This window comes from Saimiri boliviensis, chromosome 6 (genome assembly GCF_048565385.1).
Source record: "Saimiri boliviensis isolate mSaiBol1 chromosome 6, mSaiBol1.pri, whole genome shotgun sequence".
NCBI lineage: Eukaryota > Metazoa > Chordata > Mammalia > Primates > Cebidae > Saimiri > Saimiri boliviensis.
Window position 1 is genome coordinate 77831669 of NC_133454.1, and position 15414 is coordinate 77847082.

The window sequence follows — 15414 nt, forward strand, 5'->3', positions numbered from 1 at the left end:
AAATCTCTTAAGACGATTCCAATAGTTCTAAAGTTTCACTTGAGCAAATTCTTAGCAATCTGGCTGACTATCCCAATGCTGAAAATCCCTTCTTATGTGTAGGGTGCTTGGGGCACAGTTAAGTCTCATACCACGTGTTTTTGCAGTACTGATGAAGATTAAACAAACAACATGAGCCTTTAGTTTAAAAAAAAAAAGCATCAAATACCAGATGGAGAGAGCACAGCTCCAGGCTAATGTTTATAATTTCTATTTGGAACCATTTCCAAATCTTCCTTGGGGAAGGGAGGAGAGGAAAGGAATGCTAAGCTCTTCAAAAAATACACCATGAAGCTTTCTATTTATCAAAACAATTGAAATGGCTTGCAAGTGTCAGAAATAGAGAGCACTTTAGCAAGACATGCCCAAGATCCCGAAGGACAAGCACTGAACTTTCAGAAGACAGAATTCCTGTTGTTGGCTTTCTCGTCTTCACAAAACGGAACAAAAGAAAACAACATACTGGTAAACAAAATGAGTAACAGTGGTACTGAATCCCGGCTAGGATAATGAGAAAAGAGAAAATGTTGCCAAATTAAGGAACAAAATGAAATAAATCTGTGTCAGCCAAGCAAGCCTGAGCAGCAGATGGGCCATGTTGGAGCTCACACACCAGTCAGTACTGGCACCAGCAGCCGTGAATACGATACAATGCAGAAAGCTCGAGGATTCAGAACCCATTTGTCCATTATGGTAATTGGCAAATTCAACCCTAACATAAACCACTTTTTGCCTACAAATTGTGACAAATAACAGTCTTTTTTGGTGCAATGTAGGGTGTGTGGAGACATTTCTACATTTACTGGTTTTTCTGACTATAAAAATATAGACTCACTTGCAGAAAATTTGAAAAATGAAATTCTTTTTTTAAAAAAGAAAACACAGCCGGGCACGGTGGCTCAAGTCTGTAATCCCAGCACTTTGGGAGGCCGAGGCGGGTGGATCACGAGGTCAAGAGATCAAGACCATCCTGGTCAACATGGTGAAACCCCGTCTCTACTAAAAATACACAAAATTAGCTGGGCATGGTCGTGCGTGCCTGTAATCCCAGCTACTCAGGAGGCTGAGGCAGGAGAATTGCCTGAACCCAGGAGGTGGAGGTTGCAGTGCGCCAAGATCGCACCATTGCACTCCAGCCTGGGTAACAATAGCGAAACTCCGTATCAAAAAAAAAAAAAAAAGAAAACACAAATCACCTAGAATACCATCACTCATAATAACATGTTTTTTTCTGCCCTTTTTACCATATATAAACATGTATTTTCTTTTCTTTTCTTTTCTTTTTTTGAGATGGAGTCTTGCTCTGGCGCCCAGGCTGGAGTGCTGTGGTGCAATCTCAGCTCACTGCAACCTTTGCCTTCTGGGTTCAAGCAATTTTCCTGCCTCAGCCTCCCGAGCAGCTAGGATTACAGGTGCATGCCACCATGCCCGGCTAATTTTTGTATTTTTAGTAAAGATAGGGTTTCACCATGTTGGCGAGGCTGGTCTCAAACTCTTGATCTCAGGTGATCCACCACCTCAGTCTCCCAAAGTGTTGGGATTACAGGCATGAGCCACTGTGCCCGGCCAACATGTATTTTCTTATTCCCCTTTTTTTAAAAGGAGGATCATATTTGTGTATAAAAGGTTACATCCTGATGTTTTTCATTCAACTTTGTATGATGAGCATCTCTCGATGTCATTAGGCATTTGAAAGTTGGCTGCAAAATATCTCATCATATACCTACATAACTGACATGATTTACTATTCCTCTTTTCTAAGGCATTTAGATTCTTTCCAATTTTCCCCTATTATAAGTAGTATAGAAGATCTCTGAATATAAATCTATGTCCACTTCCCTAATTCTTTAAGATAGACTTCTATAAATATGAAAACTAGACCGAAAGGAATGGACATTTAAAAAGCCTTTTTAATACTCTGCCAAATTACTTTCCAGAAAAGTAGTATAAATTTTCAATCCTACCAGTGATGTAAAGACTGTCCATCTTATCACACCCTCACCACACTCACAGTACTGTGTTAAGAACCTGGCCAATGCAATCTTTATTTCCAAGGCTTAACTTACTGTGGATGGAATGCTAGGTAAAGTGGAGCTTGGCTACCCAGGACCCTCAGCCTCCATAGTCAGGGATAGGGGCTGGAGAAGCTGCTTGCTAGTCAGCTCCCAGCCACTGAATGCTTTAAAGAAGTCCATTTGATGGCATGTCCCTGCCTTCCCACACCTAGAACAAAGCTTACCTTTGAATTTTCATGACTATCTGCTTTAAGAGGAAAGGCCACCCAGACTCAGGCCCTCAGCCCACCTCAACACCAGGCCTCAGGCCAGCTCTGCATCCCTAGTTATAATGTCTGCACCCACAGACCCAGGCTCCATGCTGGCCCCTACAGATACAGACTCTGGACCCACCCAGCATCAGGCCAGCAGCTATGGCCCCAGAATCCAGTCCCACCCCAGGTTCCAGATAAAACCAGAGCCAGGTCTGCCCACATAGCCCCAGCGCCAAATTGGCACCCCAAATTCAAGTACTAGGCCGGCACTTGCAGACACAGGCTCCAGGCCTGCCCAGTGCCAGGCTAGTCTCTATGATGACCTGCTTAAGGCTGGCCCCTGCATTTCTACAGTCCAGCAGAACCCTGGGTCTAGGCCAGCCCGGTAAACCCCAGCATTGGGCTGGCCCTCAGAACCCCAGGACTGTCTCTATGGACCTAGGTTCTAGGCTGGGGCCTGTGGCCCTAGGACCCAGGCTGGCCCTTATGGACCTAGCCTCCAGTCCCATCTCAGTGGACCCAGGCACCAGGTTAATTCTAGCACCTGGCCAATCTCTGAAGATACAGGCTCAAGGCCCAGTCCAGCCCCAGGTCAGCCCTTGTGGACCTAGGCTTCAGGACAGCCTCTCTGCACAAGATAAAAGCTCCAAGTCTATGCCTGAGGATCCAACAGGTATATCCCAGCAGATCTGGGCTTCAACACCAACCCACAGACTCAGTGCCGGGCCACCCTGCCTAAGGACTCTAGCAGCAAGGCCATCTGCAGATCACACCAAATGGCCTACCCAGAATCTCTGGACAGCCTGACTGGTGAATGGCTTTTCCAGACAAAGCCAGTATGCAAAAACCATTGACCAGCATAAGTCCTTGCTTCTTTAAATGCACAGACACCAATGCATAGCCATGAAGATCAAGAACAATCAGGGAAACATGTTGCCACCAATGAACAAAATAGAACACCAGGAGCAGACCTTAAAGAAATGAAGACACAGCCAGGCAAGGTGGCTCACGCCTGTAATCCTAACACTTTAAGAGGCTGGGGCAGCTGGATTACCTGAGGTCAGGAGTTCAGAACCAGCTTGGCCAACATAGTGAAACCCTGTCTCTACTAAAAATACAAAAAATTAGCCAGTGGTGGTGACAGGTGCCTGTAATCCCAGCTACTTGAGAGGCTGAAGAAGGAGAACTGTTTGAACCCAGGAGGCAGAGGTTGCATTGAGCCAAGATCATGCCATTGCACTCCAGCCAGGGCAAAAAGAGCGAAACTCTGTCTCAAAAAAAGAAGAAAAGAAAAGAAAAAGAAAAGAAAAATGAAGACACATGAACTGCCTGACAAAGAATTCAAGATAACTGTTTAAGGAAACTCAGTAAACTTCAAGAAAATACAGATAAACAATTAAAGGAAAACAATAAATAATTTAAAAATTTACAAGAGATTGAAATTATATTTAAAAAATCAAACAAATTCTACAGCTGAAAAATACAAGAAATGAAATGAAAAATGCAACAGAAAGTATGAACAGCAGAACTGACTGAGCAGAAGAATGAACCTGTGAATTTGAAGACAGATTATTTGACAATATACAATTGGGTGAGAAAAGAGAGAAAAGAATGAAAAGAAATAAAGCTTATGGGGTTTATGGGGCAGCTTATGGAATTTATGGGAACTGAAGTTCAAGAAGGAGGAGAGAGAGAGAGACAAAAGGATAGAAAGTTTAAAGAAATAACAGCAGGAAACTATACAAATCTGGGGAAAGTTATAAATATCCGGGTATAATCTGGATATAGGAAGTCAAACCTCCAAACAAACTGAACTCAAAAAAGACTACATCAAAATAATAATCAAACTATCAAAAATCAAAGACAGAGAGGATACTGGAAAGAGCAAAAGAAAATAAGCACATCACATGTAAGGGAGTTCTAACAGATTTATCAGCAGAAACTTTAAATGCCAGAAGAGAGTGGGATAATACATTCAAAGTGCTTATGGAAAACCAAAAAAAAAAAAAAAAAAAAAAAAAAGGTCAACCAAGAATATTGTAGGTGGCAAAGCTCTCCTTCAGAAACAAGGAAAAAACAAAGACTCTGCCAGATAAACAAAAGCTAAAGGAGTTTATCCCCACAAGATCTGTCTTATAAGAAATGCTCAAGGGTGTTCTTCAAGCAAAGAGCAAGAGACACTATTTGGTAACACAAATATATATGAAAGTATAGGCTGGGTGCGGTGGCTCATGCCTCTAGCCCCAGCACTTTGGGAGGCCAAGGTGGGTGCATCACCTGAGGTCAGGAGTTCAAGACCAGCCTGACCAACATGGTGAAACCCTGCCTCTACTAAAAATACAAAATTATCTGGGCATGAGGGTGCATGCCTGTAATCCCAGCTACGTGGGAGGGTGAGGCAGGAGAATTGCTTGAACCTGGGAGACAAAGGCTGCAGTGAGCCGAGATGGTGCCATTGCACTCCAGCCTGGGCAACAAGAGCGAAATAATGGCTCAAAAAAAAAAAAAAAGAAAATATAAAACTCACTGGTAAAAGTAAGTACGAGCACACAATCAAATTCAGAATACTCTAATACTATAATGATGGCTTGTAAATCACATACCTTTAGTATGAAGATTAAAATACAAAACTATTACAAATAATAGTTACTATAATTTTAAGGGATATACAATATTAAAAAAATGTAAATTATGATATCAAAAACATAAAATGTGGGGAGGGAGGTGGAGTAAAAGCATATTATTTTATGTGGCAAAAGTTACATTATCAGCTTAAAATAGTCTTTCATAAGATGTTTTATGTAAGCCTCATAGTAACCAAGGGCAAAAATGTATAGTAGATATACAAATGGTAAAAAGTAAGAAATCAAATTATACCACTAGAGAAAATCATCTACTCATAAAAGAAGACAGCAAGTAGCTGGTGTGGTAGCTCAAATCTATAATCGCGACACTTTGGGAGGATGAGGTGGGCCAATCACTTGATGGTGAAACCCCGTCTCTACTAAAAATACAAAAAGTATCTGGGTGTGGTCACACATGCCTGTAATCCCAGCAACTTGGGAAGCTTAGGTAGTAGAATGGCTTGAACCCGGTAGGTGAGTACATTATGCAATGAGCCATGATTGCACCACTGCACTCCAGCCTGGATGACAAGAGATAGACCCTGTCTCAAATTAAAAAAAAGAAGACAGCAAGAGAGAAGAAACAACAAATGATCTATAAAACAATCAGAATCAATTAATGAAATGATAAATGGGTCCTTACCTATCAATAATTATTACCCTGAATGTAAATGGATTAAATTATCCAATTAAAAGACAGAGTGGCTGAATAATTTCTTTAAAAGGCCCAACTGGCCGGGCGCGGTGGCTCAAGCCTGTAACCCCAGCACTTTGGGAGGCCCAGGCAGGTGGATCACGAGGTCAAGAGATCAAGACCATCCTGGTCAACATGGTGAAATCCCATCTCTACTAAAAATACAAAAAAAATTAGCTGGGCATGGTGGCGCGTGCCTGTAATCCCAGCTACTCAGAAGGCTGAGGCAGGAGAATTGCCTGAACCCAGGAGGTGGAGGTTGCGGTGAGCCGAGATCACGCCATTGCACTCCAGCCTGGGTAACAAGAGCGAAACTCCGTCTCAAAAAAAAAAAAAGGAGGCCCAACTACATGCTGCCTAAGAGACACTCATTTCACTTTTAAGAACATACATAGATTGAAAGTGAAAGGATGGAAAAAGATACTGTATGACAATAAAAACTAAAAGAAAACAAAAGATAGCTATATTTAGGTAAAATATATATTAAAATGTCAAACACTTTAAAATGAGACAAAAAAGGTCCTTTTATAATGATGAAGGATCAATTTATCAAAAGGACATGACAATTATAAACATATATGTACCTAACATTAAAGCACCTAAATATATAAAGCAAATATGAATAGATCTGAAAAGAGAGAGACAGACTACAATACAATCATAGTAGGGGACTTCAGTACCCTACTTATAAACAATGGACAGTTTCTCCAACTTAATAGCAATAAAGAAATATTGGGGCTGGGCACAGTGGCTCACACGTGTAATCCTAACACTGTGGGAGGATGAGAAAGGAGGAATGCCTGAGGCCAGTAGTTTTGAGACCAGCTTGGACAACATAGAGAGACCCTGTTTCTACACAACAAAAAAAAAATTTTTAATTAGCTGGGTGTGGTGGCATGTACCTTTAGTCCTAGCTACTCAGAAGACTGAGGGAGAAGCACTGCTTGAGCCTAGGAGGTTGAGGCTACAGTGAGCCAAGACCATGCCACTACATTATAACCTGGGTGACATAGAGAGACATCATCTAAAAGAAATAAGATGAAACAAACAAGAAAACCATTAGACTGGAACTGCACTTTAGATCAAAGGGACCTAAGAGACATATACAGACTATTTCATCTGACAGCAACAGAATACACTTTCTTCTTAGGCACACACAGAACATTCTCCAGGACAGATCATACATTAAGCTATAAAACAAGTCTTAACAAGTTTTAAAAGACTGAAATCATATCAAGTATCTTTGAGCCACAATGGCATAAAATAAGAAATCAATTCTAGGAGGAATTTTGGGAAACTGACAAATATGTGGAAATTAAACAATATTCTATTAAACAATAAATAGGTCAAAGAAAATTAAAAGGGAAATTAGAATATATGTTGAGACAAATGAAAATGAACATACAATACACCAAAACTTACAGAATGAAGCAAAAGCAGTTCTAAGAGGGAAGTTTAAGGAAATAAATACCTACATCAAAAAAGAAGATCCTAAATAACCTAATGTTACACTTCAAAGAGACAGAAAAAAAGAACAAACTAAGGCCAAAATTAGTAGAAGGAAGGAAATAAAGATCGAAGCAGAAATTAGAGACTAGAAAAGCAATAGAAAATATCAGTAAAACTAAGTTGGTTTTTTGAAAAGAAAAACAAAATCCAGTTTAGCTAAATGAAGAAATATGAAAAAAGATTCAAATAAATATAATCAGAAGTGAAAATAAAATGGAGACATTACAACTGATACCACAGAAATACAAAGGATCATAATATGAGATTACTATGAATAATTATATGCCAACAAACTGGATAACCCTGAAGAAATGGACAAATTTTTAGACATATACAACTTATCAAGACTGAATCATGAAAAAACAGGAAATCTGAGCAGATCAATAGCAAGAAGATTCAATCAGTAAAGAAAAGCCCAAGGCTTCACATCTAAATTCTACCAAACATTTAAAGAACTAATACCAATCCTTCTCAAACTCTTTCAAAAAACTGAGAGGAAGGAAAACTTCCCAACTCATTTTATAAGGCCAGCATCCCTGATACCAAAGCCAGACAAGGATATGAAAGAAAAAGAAAGTTACAGGTTAATATCCTCAATGAACATAGATGCAAAAATCCTCAACAAGATACTAGCAAACCATAGTCAACAGTGCATTAAAAGCATCATTCACCATGATCAAATGGGATTTATCCCTGGGTTACAAGGATGGATCACCATATGCAATTTAATAAACGTAATACACCACTTTAAAAGAATGAAAGACAAAAACCATACGATCATCTCAACAGATGCAAAAAAAGGCATTTGAAAAAATTTAACATCTTTTCATGATTAAAACTTTCAACCAACTACGTATAAAAGGAATGTACTGCAACAGAATAAAGGCCATATATAACAAGTTCTTAGCTAATATTCTAGTCAACAGTGAAAAGCTGAAAACTTCCTCTAAGATCAAGAACAAGACTAGGTGCTCACTCTCATCACTCCTATTCAATAGAAAACTTAACGTACTAGCCATCAATTAGGCAGGAGAAAGGAACAAAAGTCATCCTAACAGGAAAGGAAGAAGTGAAACTGTCTCTATTTGCTAATGACATATTATATAATAAACATTAATAATAAAAAAGGCCATTTTTATTATATACTATATAATAAAGGAAATAAAAATAAAAAAATTATGTATTACATAATATACAATTTTTAAAAACCTTAGAAACTACACCAAAAAAACAGAACTAAAAAACTAATTCAGTAAAGTTGCAGGATACAAAATAAGCATACAAAATTCAGTAGCATTTTTATACATTAACGATGACTGATTCAAAAATAAAATCAAGAAAACAATCCTATTTCTTGCCCCAAAGATATAAAATACTTCAAAATAAAGTTAACCAAGGAAGTGAAAGATCTATACACTGAACTGAAAACGGTGAAACATTGATGAAAGAAATTGAAGAAGACACAAATAAAATGGAAAGATATCCTTCCTGTTCATGGATTGGAAGGACTGATATTGCTAAAATGTCCATACTATACAAAGCAATCTACAGATTCAATGCAATCCCTATCAAAATTTTGACAGTTTTCACAGAAATAGAAGAAACAATCCTAAAATTCATATGGGACCCCAAATGGCCAAAGCAATCAGGAATGAAAAGAACAAAGCCAGAAGTATCACAGTAGCCAATTCCCAAATCTACTACAAAGCTACAGTAATCAAAATAGTATGTTACTGGCATAAAAACAGACACACAGACTGATGAAACAGAATAGAAAGCCCAAAAATAAATCCATACATTTATGGTCAGTTGATTTTCAACAAAGATGACACACACACACACACACACACACACACACACACACACACACCAGAGGACAAACACAAAAAGGTCAAAGGACAATCTCTTCAACAAATGGTATTGAGGAAACTGGATATCCACATGCAAAACAGTGAAATTAGACCCTCTTCTCATACCTCATATCTACAAAAATCAACTCAAAATGCACTGAACACTTAAACATAAGACCTGAAACTAAAACTACTAGAAGAAAACCTAGGGAAAAAGCTCCATGGTGTTGGTTTGGACAATGATATTTTTGGATATGACACCAAAAATGAAAACAGATAAATGGGATTACCGCAAAATGCTTCTGTACAACAAAGGAAACAACAGAGTAAACAGACAATCTATGTAATGGGAGAAAATACTTGTAAAACAAACATTTGATAATGGGTTAATACCCAAAATATATAAGGAACTCAACTCCGTAGCAAAAGAAAATCTAATTTAAAAATGGGCAAAAGATAGGAATAGACATTTCTCAAGAGAAGACATCAAAATAGTCAACAGGCATATGAAAAAGTACTCAACATCACTAAACATCCAGGAAATGCAAATTTAAACCACAGTATCACCATATCTGTTAGAATGGCTATTAACAAAAAGACAAAAGGCAATAATAAGTGTTAGCAAGGATGCAGAGAAAAGGGAACACTTACATACTATTGCTGGGAATGTGAATTAGTACAGTCATTATGGAAAACAGTATAGTGGTTCCCCAACAAATTAAAAACAGAAATATTATATTATCCAGCAATCCCACTACTGGATATATATTCAAAAGGTAAGAAATCAGTACATCAAAAAAAAATCTGTACTCCCATGTCCACTGCAGAATTATTCACAATAGCCAAGCTACAGCATCAATGTGAACATCCATGAATGAATGAATAAAGAAAATGTGACACATATACACAACAGAATACTACTGAGCTTTTTTTTTTTTTTTTTTTTTTTGAGATGGGGTCTCATGCTATTACCCAGGCTGGAGTGCAGTGGTGCAATCTCAGCTCACTGCAATCTCTACTTCTTGGGTTCACCTCAGCCTCCCAAGTAGCTGCGACTAGGCACATGCCATCATGCCTAGCTAATTTTTGTATTTTTTGTGGAGACAAGGTTTCACTGTGTTGCCCAGGCTGGTCTTAAACTCCTGGGCTCAAGTGATCCACCTGCCTTGGCCCCTCTAAGTGTTGGGATTACATGTGTGAGCCACCACACCTGGCCTACTCAGCTTTCAAAAAGGAAATCCTGTTATTTATGACAACATGGATGAACTTGGAGGACATTATGTTAAGTGATATAAGACAGGCACAGAAAGACAGATACAGAGTAATTTCACTCATATGTGGAGTGTAAAAAAGTCCAGATCATAAAGAAAATAAAAATGGTGGTTATCAGAAGCTGGGGGACTGGGGAGATGCTAGTCAAAGGACATAAAATTTTAGTTGGATAAGAGGAATGAGTAAGTTCAAGAGATCTATTATATATCATGCAGACTACAGTTAATAACAGTATGTTGTATATTTGAAAATTGCTAACAGAGTACATTTTAAGTGTTCTCATCACAAAAAAAACTTAAGTATGTGAGGTAATGCATACGTTAAATAGCTTGATTTAACCATTTCACAGTGTATACATATATCAAAACACCATGATGTATACCATAAATATATATAATTTTATGTATTAATTAAAATAAATAATTTTCTTTTTAAAAGAGGAGGAGGCCCACTGAGGAAAACAAAATAATAACTCATAAAACTGCTAAGGTAGCCTATGTAAGCCAACATTACTGGTTACTAAAGAACATCATTAAAAATATAAGCAAGCAACAAAAATTCACTGCTCCTATGAGGAAACCAGCAGTTCAAAACAAGGAAACAAAAGCAACCAAAACTATACCAATAGTCTCTAATAAAATAGTTAATGCAGGAAATAGTAGTTAACATCAACCAATTTATGATTCATATTCCCAATAATATTCAAGAAGGTACTGCATTGATAAAAACTAGCCAGTCTTCAATTTTAAAAAGGAGCAAACAAGAAATAATAATGAGCTATTGAATAGAAAGCCATAATAGTTAAAAAAAATTAATGCTCAGCAAGAAAATAGCAGATTGGGCCAGGGGCAGTGGCTTACACCTGTAATCCTAACACTTTGGGAGGGCAAGGCAGGCGGATAACCTGAGGTCAAGAGTTCAAGACCAGCCTCATCAACATGGTGAAACCCCAACTCTACTAAAAATAAAAAAAAGTTAGCCAGGAGTGGTGGTGGGTGCCTGTAGTCCCAGCTACTTAGGAAGCTGAGGTACGAGAATCGCTTGAACCCAGGTGGCAGAGGTTGAACTGAGGTGAGATCATGCCATTGTATTCCAGCCTGGAAGACAGAGTGGGACTCCATCTCAAAAAATAAAAATAAAAGAGAAAGAAAGAAAATAGCAGATTGAAATAGACAGGGTTGAAAACCAAATTAGTATATTAAAAGTCTAAGTTGAGGAATTCTCCCAGCACAAAGATAGAATGATAAAGAAATGGAAATTTAAGCAGCATGGCAAACTGATCAACAATATCCAATCTCAGAATTACTGGAATTCTAGAATGACAGAACAAAATAGGGTAAATGGGAGCAATAATCAAAGAGATTATAAAATAATATATCCTTTAGCTGAAGAAAGCCTTGAGTCTTCAGATGGGAAGAACTCACTAAATGCTTGGCAAAAATACTATGAAAAATCCACACATTCACATACACTCAGACATGTGCAGATTATCCGACCAAATTCAGATTTTTTTTTTTTGAGACGGAGTTTCGCTCTTTTTACCCAGGCTGGAGTGCAATTGCGTGATCTCGGCTCACCACAACCTCCGCCTCCTGGGCTCAAGCAATTCTCCTGCCTCAGCCTCCCAAGTAGCTGGGACTACAGGCACTTACCACCGTGCCCAGCTAATTTTTGTATTTTTAGTAGAGATGGGGTTTCACCATGTTGACCAGGATGGTCTCGATCTCTTGACCTCGTGATCCACCCGCCTCGGCCTCCCAAAGTGCTGGGATTATAGGTGTGAGCCACTGCACCCGGCCTTTTTTTTTTTTTTTTTTTTTTAAGACAGAGTCTCACTCCATCACCAGGCGTCAGGCTGGAGTGCAGTGGCGTGACCTCGGCTCACTGCAACCTCCGCCTCCTGGGTTCAAGCAATTCTCCTGCCTCAGCCTCCCGAGTAGCTGGGACTACAGGCGCACACCACCACGCCCAGCTAATTTTTTTGTATTTTTAGTAGAGATGGGGTTTCACCATGCTGGTCAGGATGGTCTCGATCTCTTGACCTTGTGATCCGCCTGCCTCGGCCTCCCAAAGCACTGGGACCAAATTCAGATTTTTAAGTATAAAAAGAAAATAAAACAAATGGCTAGACAAAAAAACAAAACAAACAAACAACAAAAAAAAAACAAGCTAGCTAACTAAAAACAGGTAACCTATTGAGAAAAAGCAGCAGACCAGGATAAGATTTCTCATTTTCAACATCAAATTACAGTAGAGAATGAAGCAATTATTTTCAAACTTTTTAGGGAAAATGGCATAATCAACAATTTTATACCCAGCCAAACAATCTGTTTGCAAACAGGTAAAAAATATGTACAGATATCCAAGTACTCAGTACACAACACTATATGGGAAAAAATATGAAGATATTCTTGACAAATACAAAATCAGTCAAAATTTAAATTCAAGAAAGATGATGAGACAGTGGTAAACAATGAAATCTATAAGAATTATCAATATGAAATAAGTATTGATAATGTGGCCTAAGAATTTAATGTTGTTAAGAACTAAAACTTAAAACAGAAAAGATTAATATCTTTAAAAAATAGTATCATTTGTAGCTAAAATTCCATATAATTTCAACAAAACCTAAAAGATAGGTAGATAATAAACATAATAACAATTTACCTATTTGGGAACATGGTTATGTAATGAAAATTGCAATTTGGAGGAAAAACTGAATTTCATTTCATTAATTACTAGTGAGATTAAAATATTTTTTACATGTTTCACAGCTGATTGCATTTTTTTTCTTTTGTGAACTGCTTATCTATAAAAATATCAGTGTTGGCCGGGCGCGGTGGCTCAAGCCTGTAATCCCAGCACTTTGGGAGGCCGAGGCGGGTGGATCATGAGGTCGAGAGATCGAGACCATCCCGGTCAACATAGTGAAACCCCGTCTCTACTAAAAATACAAAAAATTAGCTGGGCATGGTGGCACGTGCCTGTAATCCCAGCTACTCGGGAGGCTGAGGCAGGAGAATTGCCTGAACCCAGGAGGCGGAGGTTGCGGTGAGCCGAGATCGCGCCATTGCACTCCAGCCTGGGTAACAAGAGCGAAACTCTGTCTCAAAAAAAAAAATAAAAATAAATAAATAAATAAAAATATCAGTGTTTTCTAAATTACTTCTAGAACTTTGTTTGTTTGTTTGTTTGTTTTTTGAGACAGAGTTTCGCTCTTGTTACCCAGGCTGGAGTGCAATGATGCGATCTCGGCTCACCACAACCTCTGCCTCCTGGGTTCAGGCAATTCTCCTGCCTCAGCCTCCTGAGTAGCTGGGTATTACAGGCATGCACCACCATGCCCAGCTAATTTGTTTGTATTTTTAGTAGAGCTGGAGTTTCACCATGTTGACCAGGATGGTCTCGATCTCTTGACATCGTGATCCACCCCACTCAGCCTCCCAAAGTGCTGGGATTACAGGCTTGAGCCACCGCGCCCGGAAGAACTTTTTAGTATATTAAAGATATCAGCCAGGCACAGTGGCTCACGTCTGTAATCCCAGAACTTTGGGAGGCTGAGGTGGGCAGATCACTTGCGGCCAGAAGTTTGTGACCAGCCTGGCCAACAGAGCAAAACTCCCTCTCTACTAAAAATAAAAAATTAGCTGGGCACGGTGGTGGGCAACAGTAGTCCCAGCTATTTGGGAGTCTGAGGCATGAGAATCACTTGAACCTGGGAGGTGGAGCTTGCAGTGAGCAGATATCAAGCTACTGCACTCCAACTTGGGCAACAAAGACTGACTGTCTCAAAAAAAAAAAAGATAACTTTTTTCAATCATATTTGTTACAAATATTTTTCCAGTTTATTCTTGTCTTTCAAACTGTGGGATATTCTCTGATCTGCAGAAGGTAAAAATTTTGTGTATTCAAGCTACACAATCTTTTCCCTTAGAATTTCTTGTGTTGCTTTAAAAAAAAATTAACCTTGTTATTTTGAGATAATTATAGATTCACAGGCAGTTGTAAGAAATAATACAACCCAGGCACAGTGGCATGCACCTGGAGTCCCAGCTACTCAGAGGCTGAAGTGGGAGGATCACTTGAGCCCCAGCCTGGGCAACATGGTTAAGACCTTATCCCTTTAAAAAATAATACTTATCGTAATACAGAAATCCCACAGACTCGTTATCCAGTTTCTCCCAAAGGTAACATCTAGCAAAACTGTATTACAGTATACAACCAGGATATTAATATTAATATTAATATAGTCAGTATACACAACATTTTCCATCACCACAAGGATCCTTTATGTGGCCCTTTCATGGCACACTTACTCTTTCCTACCCCTTTTCCCCTCTTGACTCCTAGCAACAACTAATCAGTTCTCTATTTCTATAATATTGCCATGTCAATTATAAATGGTATCATATAGTATGTAACCTTTGGGAATCAGGTTTTTCTGACTCAGCATAATTCTCTGGACATTCATCCAGGTTGTTGTATATACAGTTCATTTATTTTTTATTGCTGAGTGTATACCAGAGTATATATGTACCATAGTTTATTCACCTACTAAAAGACATTCAGGTTGTTTCTAGTTCTTGACTATTAAAATTAAGCTACTATAAATATTCACAAACATTTATATGCAAAAGTTCACAGCTGCTTGAGTCATAAGAGTACAAAGCTAGGAACAGCCCAAATGTTCCTCAACTGGTGAATGGACAAACAAATTATGGTATAAGCATGTAACTAAAAAAGGCTGTTCTGGACCCAACCTAAAAAATGTTAAAGCCTTAAAGGATTCAACTAATTTCTGCTAACCTAACTGCTTACCTAATGAAATCCAACATTATTTAAAGTACTAAAATGAAATCCAGCACCTAGCAATGTAAAATTTGTAATATCCATCATCCAATCAAAACTTACCAGGTATGCCAAAAAAAAAAAAAAAAAAAAAAAGGGAAATTAGGACCCATTACCAGCAAAAAAATTAGTCAACAGAAACATTCCCAGAAATGGCATGGATGATGAAATTAGCAATTAAAATGGTCAAGAAAGCTACTACAGATATGCCTCATATGTTTAAGAGAGTAAAATGTGAATAAATGTGAGATATAAAAAAGACCTAAAAGAAACTTCTAGAGATGATAATATTTGAAATTAAAAAACACT

At 38.3% G+C, this 15414-nt stretch overlaps 1 protein-coding gene across 9 annotated transcripts in view; it reads right to left on the reverse strand.

Annotated features, from left to right (window-relative positions):
• The window catches only part of RIC3 (RIC3 acetylcholine receptor chaperone), an 81337-nt gene that overhangs the window by 18291 nt on the left and 47632 nt on the right, over positions 1 to 15414 (reverse strand). The window lies entirely within an intron of this gene.